This window comes from Tyto alba, unplaced genomic scaffold (assembly GCF_018691265.1).
Source record: "Tyto alba isolate M040663 unplaced genomic scaffold, T.alba_DEE_v4.0 Super-Scaffold_14, whole genome shotgun sequence".
NCBI classification, from domain to species: domain Eukaryota; kingdom Metazoa; phylum Chordata; class Aves; order Strigiformes; family Tytonidae; genus Tyto; species Tyto alba.
The window spans coordinates 43,540,745-43,560,285 of NW_024881276.1; the positions used below are offsets into that span (position 1 = coordinate 43,540,745).

General features: G+C 49.1%; 1 protein-coding gene across 5 annotated transcripts in view; it reads right to left on the reverse strand.

The window, feature by feature from the left end:
* Nucleotides 1-19,541, reverse strand: part of BCL9 (BCL9 transcription coactivator) — a 60,482-nt gene that overhangs the window by 21,574 nt on the left and 19,367 nt on the right. Inside the window, exon 1 of one of the 5 annotated variants that reach the window (XM_042788613.1) lies at nucleotides 10,113-10,147. The exons of 1 other annotated variant lie outside the window; for it this stretch is intronic. The gene's annotated coding sequence lies outside the window, so the exon portion shown is untranslated. 3 more of the 5 variants (XM_032988220.2, XM_032988221.2, XM_032988222.2) reach the window with 3 other exon arrangements.

A 19,541-nucleotide genomic window follows, 5' to 3' on the forward strand; every position in this document is an offset into this window, starting at 1 on the left:
CTGCAGCTTACTACATCATGTTAGCAGTTAACAGCCCCAGCATCACATGCAGGAGTCCGGTGGATAACGTCAGAGCTTTCCGCAGGGTGCTTTCATAGCTTTGCCTTCTGTCAAAACTTCATCTGCTTTTCAGGAAGTAGGCAATGTGTTCGGAACCAGAGGTGATCTCCCTTACTTCTCCGGGTTTATTGTTTCTAAAATTTAAATAGGGACATCAGCATGAACAACCATAGGTAAGAGACACCTGTACCAAGCTTGCCAGCATTCCATTCTTCAGAAACTAATCTGTGGAGAGGGAGAAGGGGGGAAAAAAAAAAAAAAAAAAGAAGAAAACAATGTAGAAATAATGGATGGGAAGACAGGACTGAAGAGACACCAGTTTGTTCTTCAACATGTAGTAACACCACACTGTTTAAGCAGAAGGTTTGGGATAAATAAGCCACATATCAGTTCTGCACAAAAAAAAAAAAAGCGCTCTTTTTCTTTTCATTTCAGCATCCTTTCACTAGGCTTCCAGAATGAAAGATAAGAAAGAGTCCGCAGGCATAATTCCTCAGGCTGCAATCTTGTCAATTTTCATAATCTAAATGGGGCTGGAATGGGTCAGTACAGGACAGACCTCCACAGAGGAAAACCCAGTGCTACAGCAAGCAGTAATTCCCCAATATGCTGTAAGGGGACATCACATACGACACCTCCCAGAATTGCTGAGGGTGGCCCACGCACCTCCCTTCATGTTAACCTTCACCTTAACGGGTGTCTGCTCTCTCTCTCTCTCCCTCATTCCAAACGATCAGGTTTTCCAGGCTCTCCCAAGCATTGCTACCTTCCAGCACTGCCTCCGAGACCAGTTTTTGCTCAGGACTGTCACCACCAGCCATCCTGCTGCTCTTCTCCCTCACACGAGCCCTCCTGCTGCTTTACAGCACCAGGCGCTGGCACCTGGGGAGCTCAGCACTGCAAACCAGGCATTCCCACAGGAGCAGAGCTGAAGAATTACTACTATACCCCACGCAGCTTACCACTGGGTAAGATGCGTGTCAAGGGGTATGCATTCCTGGTGCACTGAACCTCTCATTTCTTTCCTTTTAGGCCCACGTTAGGCATGTTAAATCTAGCACGACCTTTAGCAACGCAGCGCAGTGCTTCTGTACACTGGTTTCCTAGTCCTTGAATGTAGGATCTTCAACAAAGCAATGACTCTTCTCAGGAGTAAGGCACTTCAAAGAACTCCAGCCAGCAAAGACTGCATGTACACAGTGCTCCACGATGCTACATGATTATATCAAAGCTGTTGGGATGAAAAACTGACATTTGATAAATAACATGAGGTCACCTAAAAGATCTCAAAACATTGCATGTAAAAGTGTTATTTTGACAAGAAATTAAGCAACTGTATAATCAGGTCTATTATCAAATCTACTGCTTTGACACAATCTTATAAAAGTATGAAGAGCCTGCAATTCCAATTGCTGCAGGATCCTCCCTCACCCAACAGAAGATGTACATGTTTAATATTCTTCTAGTTAGCCACGCACGTACAGCAAAGCTTACCGTACTTCAAAGTATTTACCGTACTGTATAAACAGAGTGCTATTTTCAAAGACTCTTAACTGTCAAATCAAAGCTAGCTTTCACAAGAACATTCAGAAGCATTTCTGCTGGATGGTGGCTATTTGCCTGACAGTTTCAACTTTCCATCCCCAACCACAAGAAGGTTAAAAGATATATATATATATATATATATATATATAATTTTTTTAAGAGACAGAAGAAAGCATTTTCTTGCTAACAAGCTGTCAAGCCATTTTGGTCTGAAGCTCTCTACTCCCTTCTCATACATACATATAAAATGTGGTGGAAAACTTCAATTCCACTAGCAAAAGTTCCAAGAGTTTCTCCCTACTAAGACTGCCTAAACTCTCCATCGTAACAGCTCTCACTGTAGAAGCTGTGGCTGCTCACCTCAACAGGCTACAGCTTTGTTTTCTATTACCCTGCAAATACACTTCTAATCAATCCTCAAACAAAACCAGATTTGTACGTTGATAAAATACTGCCATTTCACAGGCAGTGGAACAGTGATATAAGACACCTGAAGAAGTCAGTTTTAGCAAAATGCAGAAAGCATAGCTCTGAGCAACTGAAAAAAGGTCTACTGCTTGATCTTACCCAGTGTTTTTACCAGTGAAGCACTAAACCAGAATTTTCCTTCAGGTTTTGCATAATTGTGTACACACTGCAAAGGTAGCAAAGATGGCTTCATGTAACATACACAAGCAGACTTAAAGATTTAGAGCAATTGTAGAGCGTAAGTAAGGTGGTCGAGTAGCTAAATCACAGGCACGTTAAGAGCCAGGTTCTGTTCTCAAGTTCACCACCAAATCCAACCTAACCTGGTTTTAAAAAAGCCCATGGGCCCCAGCTGCCCTACTGATAAGGTAAAACAGATACCTGCACCCCTTTGTTCAGAAGGCACAGAGGACAACAACAGGCACATGGAGACCATCCGGTGACAAGATGGGTCAGCGATTTAAAGCCCCCCTGCTCTGCTACTACGCAGACAGCCCCGCCAGAAAGCCAAGTAGCAAAAATACAGTGGCACTGCTTTCTTCGGAAGCCAAACAGCCATGAGAACAGGATGTCCAGCTCAGAGTAACTGCAAACGCTGGGAGCTGAGCAGGCAGCTGTACGGCTACCCGTGCCCGAGTCACAACTGCTCCAAACCCAATACAGAAAGCTGCAAGCTCTCCCACAATTCTATATGCAGTTAAATTATTGCATGGATCATACACTCTTTTTGCCATAGATTGTACCAGTAAGGAGCACTTAAAATCAGTATTGTTTTCATGACGACAGCACCCAATTTTCAGTGAACTCTCAGAGGACATTGTTCTACCACATCTCAGCTCGGCTTTGTTCAAAGAAATTATGTCACTGGTAAAACATACTTTCCATTTTCCTTCCTTCAAAAAGATTTAATTGATTTTGCCTAAGCTTTAAAAACAAACAAACAAGCCAACTACCTTAACAGTTCCACTTTTCATCTCCCTTCCCTATTCCACAAGCTCCTTCTCAGAGGCCAAACAAGGAAAAGCTCACCTCTGCTTTTAAGTCTGTCTGAAAAAAAGGTATCTTGGAGCACGTCTACCTACTCCAAAGAGATAACATTCATTCTTCAGATACAGTAAACTGCAAGTTCATAACAGTCTTTAAAATAAATTCAGTGAGTGTTGTCAAAGTAGATCAAAAACAGAGCACCGAGACCTGACTCAGCCGAAGAGCAGGTAAGAAGAAAGTCAGGTAGCAACAGTTTGCTTTTCACAATAGCCACAGTTTGGTAGCTCAGACCAGGTTTCAGGATGGGTCACCAGGATCCAGCCAGAAGCTTTATGCAGTTGAATGGCACATCTCACACACTGGCTGCAATCGAGTTTCCAGAGGAGTATGCGAGAACCCCACAGCAAACCCAGGCACAACCTCTGTTGCCCAACATAGAAGCACATCTGTTAGAGCAGAATAAAAATCAAGGTTTAGACCACAGGCTTAATACCTCTTCGAAAATTTCTACTGTCACTGATTATGATAACTGAATATTCTTCATATTCCTAGAGACATCTGATCCTTTTTAACTCTTGTTGGATTCTTGCTCCTGATGATTCTCACAGCATGAGTTTCACTGCTTAATTGCAACCATACTAAATAGTCTACCATCGATTTACACTACATGTTCTGTATCATCAGACAGTCTTGAAGCAGCAGAAACTTTTCCATAGCTAAACCACCATATTCTCCTTTTTACCCCATTTAAAGCTTCTTAAAGAAGGTTTCTCTTTTTATACATTGCATTTATGTTCAGAGATGAGAAACATTTTTGGCAAAAAGAACAAGGTAAGCTGAAGAAACTGTTCTCAGGCAAGGGAAGCTGTAACAAATAGGTGTAAATAACATTTAGCAAGTTTAGCAGACTCTTAGGGGTATAGTTAGATGAGCATTCCTTTTGGCAGCAACACCAGCTTAAAAAACTGCTGCTACCAATATTTACTTCCACCCCTGCACCACACTGTCTGATGTGCCCGTTCGCGTGGCCAAACAGTGAACCAGACTGGCAACCTGATGCAGGCTAAATATAATCATTTTTTTTGCCAGGCTACTTCTAATCCAGATCAGTTCCTTGATCCATTTCAGCATCCAGCCGCTCCAGCAGCAGTACCAGCACACACAGAGGGGTGGTGCAGTGTCAAAACAGGCAATGCTGAGGACTCCTCAAAAACCAGCTCCAGCACCAAAAGAAATGCTCACCACATACAAACAGAAGGCAGCCAGGCCTACAGGTAAGGGTATAGTCACAAAGTACAACCCTGCTTCAAAAATATGGATAATGCTCAGATTGAAGTCAACACTGGAACAGTTAATTTGGATTCAGCACACATTAAAATATTCACCTTATGTTTTGCTATTGTTGTTAACTAGTTTGTAAGACCTCACAGTCTTAAAGGCAACTCTTCAGAAACTTAACAACAGATGGGTTTTTTTTCTAGAGTTCTTCAAGATTATCCAGAAGTCCTAATTATGAATAAGGTCCCTGATACAGGGGGGAAAACTATGTTAAATACAATAGGCAGAGCAGCGCTCAGACAAAAGTTCACCAGTGAAATCTCCTTCCATTCACAAATTGCTGTAAGAACCTGAGTTAACACCTTCATTTTGCCAGCAGGAAGGCTAGAGGGACTCCAGCAGAGCATGTAAGCAGGAAATCCAAGCCCACAGCAAATCTTGCTGGGTTAAAGGACTTCATATCTATGTAAACAGACCACAGACCTTACTGAGGCACGGAGATTTCTGTGAAGTCCAAGGCCACACGAACTAGATAGAAGGATTTTATGAAGGCTGCCTGCATTGCTCTGATGAAATTCTGGTAAAATTCTAGAAGAGATCAAGCCCTGCTAGGCAGCAGAGCTGACACTTAAGATGGGCAGTTTGAATACTCACTTGAGTGTAAACTGCTCCACAGGATAAAGTTGTTGTGGTTTGGGTTTGGTTGTGTGTTTTTGTTTTTTTTTTTTCCCATTGAATTCATTAAAAAAAAAAAAAAATCCTAAACCAGTTTGTAAGGCAACAGAATTGACACAGCATGTCAGAAACTCAAGAGAGAGAAAAAAAAAATCTAGAAAGATACATGTAGAAATAGGCCTGGGAAGTCAACATATTACAGAGTAGCAAGCCTTTGAATAGCTAGCAAATATGGATCAAAGGTACTCCATTCCACCTCAAACATCTTAACTGTTCAGAAAAGCTGCTGTATATGAATATTTTAGCCTTGTGACTTATAGTTGCCTTAGTTTCTATATTTGGACATTCAGTGACAAATGTAGTTTCTCTGGCTGTAGACTAACCCTAACTGAAAACAATCCAAGTACACGAACTGTAAGGATGAAATGCAAGATGGGGGGGAGGGAGGGGGAGAAGCACAGGGAAGAAAGAGTCCACACCCTTTGTATGTATAATATACAAAAGAGATCTACAAAATTTCTGGTTGTATGAACAGAAACCTATTTCTTTTCTTTCACATTAAAATTCAGGTCCTGCCTAGCTTAGAAGACTGTGTTGACCAATAAACAAATTAACTGATCACAAGAGAGGAAAGCAAAACATCTCCCCAAAACCACAAAAACCTAAGACACCTAGACGCAAACCCCTAGCCCACAAAGAGGTGGTTACAACAGTACGGTCATAGTCTAGCTACTTCCCTCACACCAGAAGAGACTGCAGTTTCTCCCCAAACATCTTCATTGCATCTACAAGCTAAGTAATCTGTATTGGGAAAACTGTACTGGGAATTCAGCAACAGAACTTCTACCAAATACTGCCAAAACCAACTACGTATACACACACACAAAATGCATCCCCAAAAGAAGTTCTGATGTTAACCTGACCAAAGATGAGCAGCTGAATGGGAGGGGGACTTAGACAAAAACTTGTTTAGGGTGGGGGGTTTTTTGTTTGGTTTTGTTCACACTTATTTAACGTCAATGATTGATTAACATTTTGGATAAAGGAGGTCTTTGTTAGTGATTCAGCATCTCCACCCCTTCAATTAAGGTGTTAAGAGTTCACAACAGTGCTGCGAGACCCAAGATCTCCAGACCCCTCTCCACAAAAAAAAAAAAAAAAAAAAAAAAAAAAAAAAAACAACACCCACAACCCAAAAAACAGATCAACAAAAATACCCACCCCACCCCACCGGGAAAATTCCAAAATCCCAAAACTGACATCGTTGCTAACTCCAACTTAAAAAAAGAAAGCTGCCTTTCTTTTGTTGTTTGAGGAGGGGCCAGCAAGGGAGACAGGGAAAGAATATGAGCCCTTGAGCCATTTTTATGCTCTGAGTAAGAAAAAAGGACACATTCATTAAAAATAATCTCTTTAGAGATCACTGTTAAAAAAAAAAAAATAAAAAAAGAAAATCACAACAGCACACAGCAGAGCCATCATGCCAACTTGTCCAAAACGGCTATAATATCTCACCAAAGCAACTCCTGTGATTCCCAGGAGAAAGCAGACCAGTCTGCTATGGGATATGGGCATGTGCATTTCTGCTAGTCCAGCTCTGCAGCAAGCACAGGATGAACACAAAACAACTGTGTGTTAGCCTCTAACTTCACCAAGTCAACACCTGTAACACCCCACTGTAGACTGCATTCGGGCATTACAGCCCTAATATAAAGCAGGAGAGATGTAAACAAAAGGCAGACAGGAATAAAGCTGTTTAGCTATGTTAATTCTTTCACTCCATACCCTATGATTTTATTTTTTAATTTGATTTCATGTAATGCTTTGCCTAGCTTTCCAACACTTGTTTCTGTAATATTTTGAGCAATCGCTGACCAAATATTATCTTTCAACAAGACAGAAGAAAAAAAAAAATCTACATCACTTTTTTTTTCCTCCTGCTTTAAAAGCTTGATACATTTAAGGATGTTTCAGAGGATCCTATGATGTCTGTGTGAGCTTTTCACAGAGAAATCGAGGACAAAATACTTTCAAGGAAAATAAAAATGTTACTGGAACCCCTCAAAACTGAAAGAACGGTCTCCATCACTTCCTCCAGCCATATATTGACAGTAGAGCAACTAGTCATCAAGAGGGAGGCTTAATAAGACAAACTTGACTTGGCACAACCTTTTCTCTGCCCCAAAGTCAGTGAGGCTAACGTCCAAACTAAGAAGATGTTACTTTAAAAGGTAAGAGCTAAAAAATCTGATGCTCCTCTCCCAGAAAGTGAGGTCCATGGTTACTTCCAGACCAGCTTTAGAGCTCGAGTTAGATTTGACATCTGGAGAATAAAGGAATCTTCCCTTTTCACATTGGCAGGCTTTAAGCTGTTCCACAATCAGCTCCCTATTGCCACTTATTATTTCATACTTACTTTCTTTGCTGCATGATCATTTCCTGATCTCTCACTTTGTTTACTATTAAGCCACTAACCAGGTAATTATCCCACCTTAATATTTTACACCCAAAGAACAACCCACAATTGACTGTCACATTGGATTCTTCCCATCTGTGTCCTCGTGCTTTGTCTACCTTCCCAGAGTAACATTCACCTTCCACATCCCAAACATTCAGTCGTTGAAGGCCCTTCTAGTCCCAACATAGAGTCACCCACACAGTGGCCTCAGGGACATAAAGTTGGACAACAGAAACGTAGGGTGTTCTCTCTCATCCTAGAAGTCAAGGCTTGCTGCTTGTATGCATCCACCTGTCCCATCATTTCCCTAAGCATTTAGGGTCTCCAGTGTTGGGGGTCTTCTTCATCGTCCAACCCTTAACCTCACGAACTTGCTGTATCTCTATAGCTTTAGCCTCTCATCCCACTGACAGCCTCCCATACACCCCTTTGCAGTAGGCCAGGGCACAGACTCCCTCTCATGCACACATGCACAGTGCCTCTTCTCTACCTAGTAGAAATACTTCCAAATAAACACATTTCCCCTGCTCTTCCCCAAAACCCCTATATACAAGGGCCTCTCCCACACTCTTAGTATCCCACAAGCTCCTCTCGCACACCTATCCCACATACCAGGTTGACACTACATGCTTCCCAGCTCTGGACCCCTACAATTCCCTTTGCAATCACGTGCACCACCTCCCTCGTGCTGAAAGCACTTCTTACCCCATATTCTGGCACCCAGTGCTTCCCTATACCACCATCCCATTCCCATATCTCTTTCTCCCAATCACTCAAGTCCCAGCTCCTCACATCCTCCCATCACTACATCCATCCCGTTGTGTTTCAACTTATTTCTCCCCAGCATACCTCATACTCCGCATTTCTTCATCTACCTCTCCACACCTCTTTCTGCAGACACCTGTATTTCAGCTCTTCCTGCAACAAAGGCTCCCATCCCTTCCTCACAGCACATCCCAAATGTTCTAGTGTCCCACGTACCACCTCCCATCCCCTCGCTGCACGCTTCACCTCACACCCTACTCCCTACATCCATACCATAGACCTTTGTGCCCCAGCCCCTCACTTCAGCTCCACCGCAGCGTCCACACACCCAGCTCTCTCGCCCCACTTGCACCAGCTTCTTTCTCCTAGGACAGCCCACGCCACCAACCCCAACAGCCTAGTCCTGGCGTTGCAGCCCCTGTGTCCCAATCCCTCAGTGGGGTTAAAAACTCAGAACCACCCCTCTCACCCACCCAACACCGTCCTCTCCACACAGCGCAGCCCCTAGGGCACTCCACACACCCGACCACACAGCACCCTAGTGCTGCAGCCCACAGCACCCCACACCCTGCCACACAGCACGGCCACGCGAGCACCCAGCGCCTGCAGCACAACCCAGGGCACCCCCCACGGCACAGCAACGTGGCCACCCCATGCACCCCAGCCCAACCTGGGGCACCCCGCACATCTCTCCACCCAGCAGGAGCCCGGCACCACAGGCCATCCCACGCGCCCCTCCGTGTAAGCACAGCTCTTGGGGCACCCCACGCACCGCAGCACGACCCCGGACGCCCCACGCATCCATCCACAGCACAGCCTCCCTGGCATCGCCATGCAAGCCAGGGCAACCCATACACCCCTCCAAAAAGCACCACAACGCAACGCGAAGCGCTCCACGCGCCCCTCCGTGCAGCACGACCTCCAGGGCTTCCCCTGCACCCCAAACGACACTCCACAGGCAACAGCCCAATGGCACCCCCTGCACCCCACATTCCCCTCCAGAGAGGGGCTCCCGGGCACCCACTGCACCCCCACACACCCCTCCACAGAAGGCAGCCCCCGGGTGCCCCCCGCATGACGGAGGGCCCCCCCCCCTCCATTTGGGGCTCACCTCCTGCACCCCACAGGGCGCAGCCCCGGGGCACCCCCCGGCACCTCAGAGCATCCCCCACCCCCCGCCCCGCAGCACGCCCCCGGGACACCCCACACCCCTCCACGCAGCGCAGCGCAGCCCCCGGGGCACGCCACGGAGCCGAGCAGAGCCCCGGGGGCCGCCAGCAGAGCCGCCGGGGCGCCGCCGTCCCGGGGGCAGCGCTGCCCTCAGCCGCCGGCGGCGACCCCCCCCCCCCCCCCCCCCTCCCCACACACCCCCCCCCCCCCCCACACCGGCCCCCCCCGCCGCCCTCAGGGCTCCCCCAACTCTCAAACTTTGGGCGGGCGGCGGCCGGTGCCGGTGGGCGCCCGGTGCCCGCCGCGCCGCCTCCCCCCCTCACTCACCGCCGGGCCGTGGGGGAGGGGCGGGGTCGAGGCTCCTCTCAGCCCCGGGCGGGAGGGGGCGGCGCAGCGTCTCCCCCCGGCGACGGCGGGTCCTTCCCCCTCCCGCAAACACACACAGGCTCCATTGTCCGCCAGCGCCTCCCCCCCCCCTCCTTCCCGCACACATGGTACCGCCCATCGCAGCCCCTCTCACCCGCTTCCCCCCCCCCCCCGTTTCCCCCCCTCTTTTTTTTCCCCCCCCACACCGTTTTCACACACCCCCCCTCCCCGCTTCCCACCTCCCCCCCCCCCCTCCCGCCGCGTCCCGCAACCCGGAGAGAGGAATGGTACCGCCCGTCGCTCGCGCCCCGCCCCGGGAATGGTACTGTCCCCTACTCACTCCGCCGGCGGGACCGCCTCTTACTCCCCGTTCCGGGCAGTGGTCTCGCCCGGCCCCCCGCCCCGCCCTCCTCGGCGAGGGGGCGGAGACTGCATCCCTTCCCCCTCGCACACGCTCTCCTCCCGCCTTCGCCTACACAGTGGTACCAGCCGGGCCCTTAAAGGAACAGGCCCGCCGCGGCGAGCGCGCCCCCCCCTCCCGGCCCGCGGGAAGCACCTCCCACCCCTCCCCGCTCGCCGCGGCACCGCCCCCGCCATTACCATAGCCTGTCCCCCGCCTCGGGGCGGCCCCACCTCCTCCTCCCTTTTTAAAGAGACCGCGCGCCCACGGCGCTTCTTAAAGGGACCGCCCCTCCCGCGCGCTATTTCCTATTTCCCTCTCCCCCCCCACCCCCTCCACATACTCCCCTCCGCCGAGAGCCCCCGCGCCTCACGCTCCCCGGGCGGAGCCGCGGCGGCGGGGCGGCTGGGGGGGGGGGGGGGGGAGGCTGCGCGTGCCCCCGGTGCCCGCAGCCGCAGGGGAGGCGCCCGGGGAGGGGTCGGAGCGCGGGCCCCTGTCAGCGCGGGAGCCAGCGCCCCCCGCCCCGCCCCTCCCGGCGGCGCGCGAGCACCTCGCGCTCCCCTCAGGCGGCGCGCGGGGGCCCACCCCCCCCCCCCACCCCCCTCACGGCACCCCTAACGGAAATGGGGGGGGGGGGGGGCGCCCGGCGCCGAGCCCTGAGGCCGCGCACGGCCCCCGGCGTGGGGCTGCGGGAAGGCGGGTGGGTGCCCCTGCCTGCCCGCCTCGGCACCCTCCTGCCCAGAGGCACCGCGGCTGCCCGGGCAGCCTGTGCCACGGCACCTTCGCTGGGGGGCCGCCGCCTCAGCCCCGCGGCTGGCGCCAGCTGCTCGGGGCGGGGGCTGCTGCGCACCGGGCAGGCGAGGCGGGCACCGGGCACCGGGCACCGGGCACCGGGCAGCGGGCGGCAGCCGTCACCCCGAAGGGGGGGCACGGCACAGCCCGGAGGCGCCGGCGGGCAGGTGGGCAGGACCATTCTGGAGGAGCGAGTTCGCTCGGCCCGCTGGACACCAAGCGTGGAATTTCCCTTCCACGTATTTCTGAAGAAGGAAGGGGACGGCTGGCCACCGGCAAGGCAGGAAGAAAGCGTGAGGGAACTTCTGGAGGAGAAGCACGTTTCTCCTACCTGGTGGCTGAGCAACTCGACTGCCCATCAGCTGCCAGCGGGTTGATGGAGCTGCTCTCAGAGATCTGAGGGCCTTTTCTGATGGGAGAAAGCACTGGGTTAAGCAGCAGCTTGCAACTGAACAGGGAGGAACCAGATAGTAATGACAAACAGACACAACCTATCAACTCCTAAATATGCTCAAGGGCCCTATCCTGAATAAATGCTCCGTGTTTGGGGGATTAAACGACAACGCAGTTTGAAACCGGCTGGCAGTTAAGAGTTTTGAAGATTTGTAGCAATCCCCCGCCCTTTTCAGCCTGCGACTTACTCTGTGAAAAGAGCGCTTTCAACATCCACTAATCCTTCTCCTTCACCTCCACAAAATGTTCTTAAAATGGGCGATCTTGCGGATTGTAAGCAAGAGCTTTCCAAACCACCGGTGGCACTCGGATGCACACAACTGCTGCAGTCTAACGAGAGAGAGCAGACTGATCATTTTTGCATATCCGCGATGCCTGAATAACCTGTTTTGCCAATACAACATAAGTGAATAGAAATGCAGAGAGTGTCCTGCCTCTTTATCCTGAAACGACCCACTCTTTACCCTGCCCAACTCCCACTTTTAAATAACCCAGGTCTTCAGAAGAAGACCCTTTCACCACTGATCATTCACACTGGCCGTTGCTCTGGCAGATAAAACCACCTCCTCTCTCTGCTCAGCCCTCAATCCCTAAGGGGCTTTTCTTCTTTTTGTCCCTCTCTTCTCCTTGCCTTGTCCATGCCCACTTGGTAACACTGTTAAAGAACTCTTCATAGATTCCTGAGCACTGCAACACCAGCTAAGTCACACCTCTTCCCCCAGGCAGATACTCTTCCTTGAGGGGGGATATTTCTTAACAGCAAATTTTCAGTCCCTTCTGATGTGCAGACCAGATCCCCTAAACATTTCCTGCTGGAGGGACTTTCAGCCCACTGATGCCTCTTGCTTCTCTCTGTTGCATTTTCCAGAGAAGTCCCTCAGGCTACAAGTTCCTGGGATCCATGTCCTGAAGGTGGAATCCGTTAGTCCCAGTAGTCTCTGGCCAGTCCTTCCAACTCATCCTGCTGACGCTAGCCCACCCCGTACCTTTCCAAGGATCATGGCAGCACTTGCTAAAGCCGAAGCATTGGTGAAACCTAGCTGATCAGCTCCACTGGAACCACCACCTTTGCTGCCACCAGTTCAGCTCGCTCCTTTACCTTCTCTATCTTTACATTGATGCGGGCCTTTTTTAATGCAACACCTACAACTTCCCCCCTCCTTCATGCATCCCACACCAGACAGAGCTCGGCGGACTCGAGCCCAGGAAAGGTTGCAACAGCAGCAGCTGTACAGAGTAGACCAGCCAGGCAGCAAAACACGATGTAAGGAACAGATAGGCCTCGCAGTGCTTTCGACAGAAGACCCAGTCCCGCTCTTCTCAACATCAGGGATCCGTCGTGGTTTGCTTAAAAGGCAGTTTGTTTCCCCTGGGCAGTGGAGGCTGAGATTTTTCTGAGGAGCCTAAGCCAGGCACCCAACTTCCGTTTCCTGAAGGTACCTTTGAAAATCCTACCCTGCACTTCAATCCTGATGCGTGCAACAGCAGCAGTAAAATATGAGGTGTTAGCGGACTGCCTTTTTTGTTCTCCTCCCTCCTCCGACCCTGTACTTCGCTGTCTTGTCCCTTAAGGAGTTAGACCAGGGAAAAGGAGACTAAAATGCTACTAGTTTGCAGATGCTGTGGTTCCTCCAACTCCCCTCCCATCCCCCCGACCCCATCCCCCCACATTTCAAACAGTTATAAATGACTGTGCAACTCTGCAGGCAGCGGTCTCAAATAACCACACCAAGCCTCTCCCCTCCAACGGCTTTATGTCTCTTCCTTCCTCTCTTTGGGGCTCCGGATAGCAACTATCAAGGTGTTTTGCTTCACTCTCAAGAGTTAAGCTGCTACTTCACCCACCACCTGTGGGAATCTGCCACAACAAACTGCCACGAGCAGTGAATTCCCAAGGCAGGGATTCTCAGCTGAGAAATCCTTCCTGCTGTTCTTGAAGGGTTTTACCATGGGAACTGACAACAACAGGCTCCCAAATTATCTTAACTGCAATGACAGGTCGTACAGCAGGATTTCAGGTAGCGGAGCCCCAGACCACAGGACCACCACTGCCAACCTCGAGAGCATCCCCCCCCTGTACTGGGGCCTTTGCCCTCCCTTGGCCAAGCTCGTAAAAGCTGCCCCAGAGAATCCAGCTGTCCCGGCTCTTTAGAGCACTCCAGCAAATCCAAGAACATCTTGGAAACATTACAGCTCTCACCACACTGCGTACACTCTTCTCACAACTCCCTGGCTGCATCAGGGACAGAAGATCAGCCTTTCTATTCAAAAGCAGGGTCCTCTTCCATTAGAGCAAACCAAGCCTAAGGAAAGTTGCCACAGGAGCTCCAGTTCTGCAGAGCAGACAGATCAGACGAGATAGGCCAGCCAGCAAAATACATTTGCATTACACTTTCTACATATGGTTCAGAGCATGGCACACCCCAATCGCAGCTTTTATTCTCTTTAAGGGCCTGGCCCTGCAAACACTTTATTTTACATGTGTAAGTAGAGTCCCACTGAAACACAATGGAGCTACTCATGCAAATAACATTAAGAGCGTGTAGGGCTGTGGCTCTGTTTCACTATTCCATCTGCAGCAGACCCAGTTTAAGAGAATCCTGCCGCACTCTCTCACAGTTATTGCCGCTCACTTGTGCCAGTTAAACTATTTATGTAGCCACACTCATAGGTGAGCTGTTTAAAAGATCCAGCTTTTTTAAAAAGCCTTACTAACAAGCACAAATCCTTAATGCCAGACCAGCTCCGATGTAGATTTCATCCCCACAAGCAGCTGAACTGGCACAACTGGAGGAGGTGGAAACATCTGAGGAACAGGAACTTTTGAAGATGGGATTGAGGGCAGGCTAAATGGCGACATGGAGCCTTAGAGTGTGAAGGCTGGAGGCATTACCCTCTTCTGAAGTTACACCCTGCTCCTGACCATCCACTCTCTGAAGCGGATCCTCTCCCCCAACCACACAGCCGTTCCACATGAAACAAGTCTCACCTCAAATGCAGCAGCAGATTGAGCCTTTTCAGTCATTAATGCTTAAAAATCTTCCCTCAAGAAAATCTGTCACCATTAAGAAGAACCTGCCAACGGTCACTATACCCAGGATCAGGGATGTCTGCTGCTTCTGCAGGTAAAGGATGTAGTCACCAGGAGCATCCGTAGCCAACACGCCACTGCTTCTGCCATCAAAGGATCCCTTGCTATTAGCTTTGACATGGCACATGTGGGCCATGCAAAGTGTTCCCTACATTTTTTTTTTTTTTCAGTTTAGAGGCTATTTTATCTCTAGCAACTCTGCGCTGAAATTGCATCACATACTTCCTGTCTGCTAAGGCAAGATTTCCCCCTTTCAGTGTGATTATAAACTTCCAGCAGGGAAGCTCCACTAACTCCTTAAGAGCTTTGCTCTCTATAATGCCTCCTGACTCCTGCATTCATGTACACCTGCGCGAAATGGGTGTAAAGTGCTGTCGCTGTTGGAAGTGAAAAACAAACATCCCTGGGAGGATGTTTTGCTTTGTTTGCTTCAGATTTGAGAGGGGTTCTGCCCTCTTTTTGCTCCGGTGTAAATGATCGGAGGAGTTGCAGGACAAGAGATCAGACTCTATGAAATATTTTTCTTATGAGCTTTGAGTTTTACATGGCTGCATGCTCTAATGAGCGTTCTCGAAAGGAAACAACCCATTTCTGTAAGATCCAGGTGATTACAGTTTGCATACTGCCGTCACCTCTCTGCATGGGTGCAGGGGAGCCGCCTTCATGAATCTGTCTGCAGACTGAAGTCTAAGGCTGGACAGTGTGAAAGAGATGGGAAAGGACCACCAGGAAAGGTAGTTTAACATCCACTACTCACTGGGAAAAAAACCCTTCTTTCAGAAAGTCTTTTATTTATTGTAAATCATTCCTAAAAGATTAGGAAATCAGGCCTGGGGTAGGTGGAGAGATCATCATGGCTTGCTTTCTAGGTCAGTGTCTTTTGGTATCAGACGTTACCCTGAGTCTCCCCAGCTGTGCCAAACCTTGGTCCTGCAAACAGCGCAGAACATTCGTAACTTGGTTTGGGTGAACAGTCCCTCTGCACCCTGACTTGTGTGGGACTTCACGGACTCACAGAGCAGGAAAATGCATATATACCCGTATCAATGTCAGTATCCACGTACACACCCTCCATGCCCCCCCCTCCCCCAAACCACACATACACATGCCCCTACCTCTGCGCCCACTGCTGGCGTAAGACCACCTGTAGCTCACCTATGCTGATTTCTACCACCTCGCTGGCTGCACAGTGCACAGAGCTCTGTCGGGAAGGAGACTGGGTGATGGACCTGACCAGCACTGGCTGCACAACATCACTCTCCACCAACAGCATACAGATGGCGACAAATCCAGCTGGGCAAGGAAGGCCTTGCTCTCACCACTTTTCCTATCTACACCAAAAAGAGAAATGGTTGATCTTGTGTTTTCCTATTCGCACATGAACAGCCAAACAACCTGAGCCTTTATCACGTTTGGGCTGGAGCATGGAACTAGGCTGATGGTTAGAATACTCTTCTGGATCTCCAGAGAGCCTTCTAGTTGATCAAGATATCATCCCACATCAAAACTCTGACGTGATGAACAAATCCCACGTATAATAACATTCCAATTGCAGGAAGCTCTTGCCCTATTTAGAAAGTCATCTCAAGTCAATAAGCAGGTATGAGGCAAATACCACGCAGCCATAGAGATAAATGCTCAGCTTTATCTCCTATGATTAAAAAATAGGAGCAGAGGAAGGAGGAGAGAAGAGATACTGAATCAGAAGGGAAATCAGGTAAACAGAATCTGGGGAAACATATGCTTATGCAACACACAAAAAAATATGAATTCATACTAAACAAAGGTGGGAACTTTTGGCATATAGAAGACTCCAAAATCAATGTTTTCCCAGGAACACTGCTCCCATTACAGTCCCCATGTTTTACAGGGAACCACTAACACACACTGAGTGGTGTGGTGCTGCCAGGAGAATTTGGTCGTGGAATTGCCTGACCTTTGAGCCTTTTAGGATTCTCAACCATGGCTTCACAGTCCCTTTGTATGTGTATGACCATCTTTGACTTCAATGAGAAAAGTCATGGCAGCAGCTCAGAAAACTGCCAAACGCACCTCCTGCTTCCATTCAGCCACCTGCTGAGTCCAGTCCAAGACAGCAAGCAAGCCCACCTGCACAAGCCCAAGTCCAAGACAGCAAGCCCGCCTGAACAGCGACGTTCTCCATAATGCCTGCCCCACAGCACCAAGGCACACACCTGTGCACTGCCGTGGTGCAAAACCAACCGAATGAAATTTCATTGCCGAAGGATTATTTCTGAGAAAGCCATGACCCGCTGAAGAAAGCAACATTCCTTAGGAGCATCTTTCTCACAGGATAAATAGAAGGACAAACAGAAGAAATCACCTGTCGCCAACACATACAACAGCTCTCTTGGCATAACGGGCTTTTCGTGCCTTCCAGCTCTGCTCCTCCAGCATCCGGCTGCTCAGGGTACCTGCCTGCTGCACACCGGGGCGGCAGCACAGGCAGGTTACGCTCACGGACTACAGCTGCCCCTACACTCAGCACACAGGTGTTCGAGGGTGAAATTTTGCTCGTGTCTCTCCTGCAAGGCTGCCGTAAAATAAAAATAACTTCAGCATGATTTCCCCTCTAGATTGCACAGGAAGAAGAAACCAAGCCCCCACTGTACTGCAGACTGGCCCATTAAAGCGAATGGTTAAATTCTTGCTATGAAAAAGTAGGCGTTGTTGTCTGTTTTGTGAGGCAGAAATCAATATTCCCGCCTCCTCTCCTTCTGTTATTTCACCTTGAGATACTCATGCTCAGATAGATGAGGGTCTGAATCTTACTCACTGTTACTGCAACTTTTCTCTCTCCAGCATTTCACAGGGTCACAGATGTTCCTGGAGTCCTAACCTGCCTGTAATTTACCACTCAGCTCCCTAAACTGAACACCACCAGTGACTGAAGTAGTGACTGATTTTCCTTCCAAACCACACCACTGCAGCTATTTCTAACTATTTATCTACATGCTCTATCTCAGTTATTTTGCTCCCCGTGTCCTCCAACACCAACCCTCTCTCTGCCACAGCCTCCCTCTTCTCTAGACGCCTGTAATTCACTCCCTGGTGCTAGCCTCTTCCGTACCGCGGCCATCTCATATAAATGATATTTTATGGTGAGATGTCCCTTCTGCCCTCTGTCTCCCTTCTGCTCTCTAACTGCAGGTGGTAGGTTGGTTAAGTCTATGAATTTGGGGGGGGGAAGGGGGGCTGGGGCAGGGGGAGAGGAGGGAAGGACCTGGGTGATTGACACTCAGCCTGGGCAAGCCTGAAGCAGTGTTGGCTGGGGAGAGACAGGCAGGGTGAGACAAGCGAGCACCGCACCTCCACAGCTGCTCCTTGGGCTACGTTTCCCTTTGGCAGTTCAGACTCAGGGGCCTGGACCGATTCCCGCAGATCAGGTAGCAATAATGCCAGGCTGGCTGGGCTGTTCTGATGAGTCCTCTTGGATGCAGCTCTGTCTACTATCTTGCTTGCCTCTGTCACCTAAGGATTAGACAACTGCAATATGCTCTGTTTGGCACCATGCTCTAAATCCATTCATAAACTGAAGGCAGTGCAGAACTCAGCACTCTGTTAGATAAGCCATGTCTCTCACTCACGATCATTCTCACATTTGTGTTCCATTTTTAAGCCGTCTGACCACTGGTTTCCAGACAGATTTTAACATGTCCCTGTTGGCCTTTAGTGCCTTGCATACCAGAACCCTTCCCACCTGAAAAATCACCTCTTATAATTCCTAGAAGCTGTGGAAAAGACCTCGGGTATTCTCGCACAGGTACCTAGGAGAGTAGAGTTGAGGATTGTTCTGTCTTTAATTTGCCATTGTTTGCTGGTGACAGTCTGATGAAATTGCTTGAGTTATAATGAAGACAGTTTTCATTATCTGTCATTTAAAAATGTCAAGGGAGCTTAGACTGAATGGATAGGTGCTACCTGTTGTTTCAAATAGATTTGATGAAGGAAATACATTTCAAAAGTACCAGTCACTGATTTACAGGTGCTGTACAAAGATTACATAAAACAGTGAGATCCCTCCAAAGAAAACAAGCAGATTTCCCCCTTGCTCTTTAGACTTATCATCAGAGTAGTGCTGACTTTCTTCCGCCAGTAATTGGCAGCTTTCAGATCTGCAAGATCCTAGATGATAGAGCACAATACCAACAAAACCAGGAGTCTTCATTATTAGAGGGCACTCAAGAGTTTTGTCTTAGCTACGTAAATGCTTCACTCTAGTTCTTCTGAATTTTTACTTGTGCACTTTTATGGTGGAAACTCTGGACCATTAATGGACTTTAGCAACAGATGTCATGACTGGACATACTTCTGCCCAAACATTTTGCTAGTCCCTCTCTGCTGAAGGTGTTGGCCTCTCACAGCTGAACCGCAATAACAGACTGCATGAATGTTCCTAGTCCATCTGAGCACGAAACCTGCCAGCTTATTTTAAATCGTATCTGTTTATTCCCTAGCATGAATACATCTGCTTACAATACCTACCTAGCAGGTCCTGAGAGACACCCAGGACTGAATGTTTATTTTCTGTCTACATCCTTATATTTTGGAGCATCCATTTAACATGCAAGATGGTGCTGCATAGGGGACCTGCCTTGGTGATGTAACTCTGATGGGATACATCCTCTGTGCCTTGGCTTGCTTACAAGGTGGGTTGTTCCTACCCACAACCTGTACCTTTTGCCTGTCCTTTCTGTCAAACTAAGACAAAATGAATGCCAGCAGGCCAGCCAGCATCCCAGGAATGCAGGTAATACTCTGGCTACAGTGTCTTTAAGAACCACTTGCATTTTTGGTAATTGGTTTTATATGAGTATCCAGCAACAAAGACTGTGGCACAAATCTCTTGTAAACATTTAAATGCTGAAGCACAGGTACCTTCCACGTAAGAATCAGGTAACAAAGACTGCTGCTGCTTTGTCCAGTAACACAACTTCAGGCTGCCTGGGTCCCATGCAAGTCCGCTGGCTTCCTCATCCAGGTCCCTATGTGCAGAGACTGCAGCGTCCCCC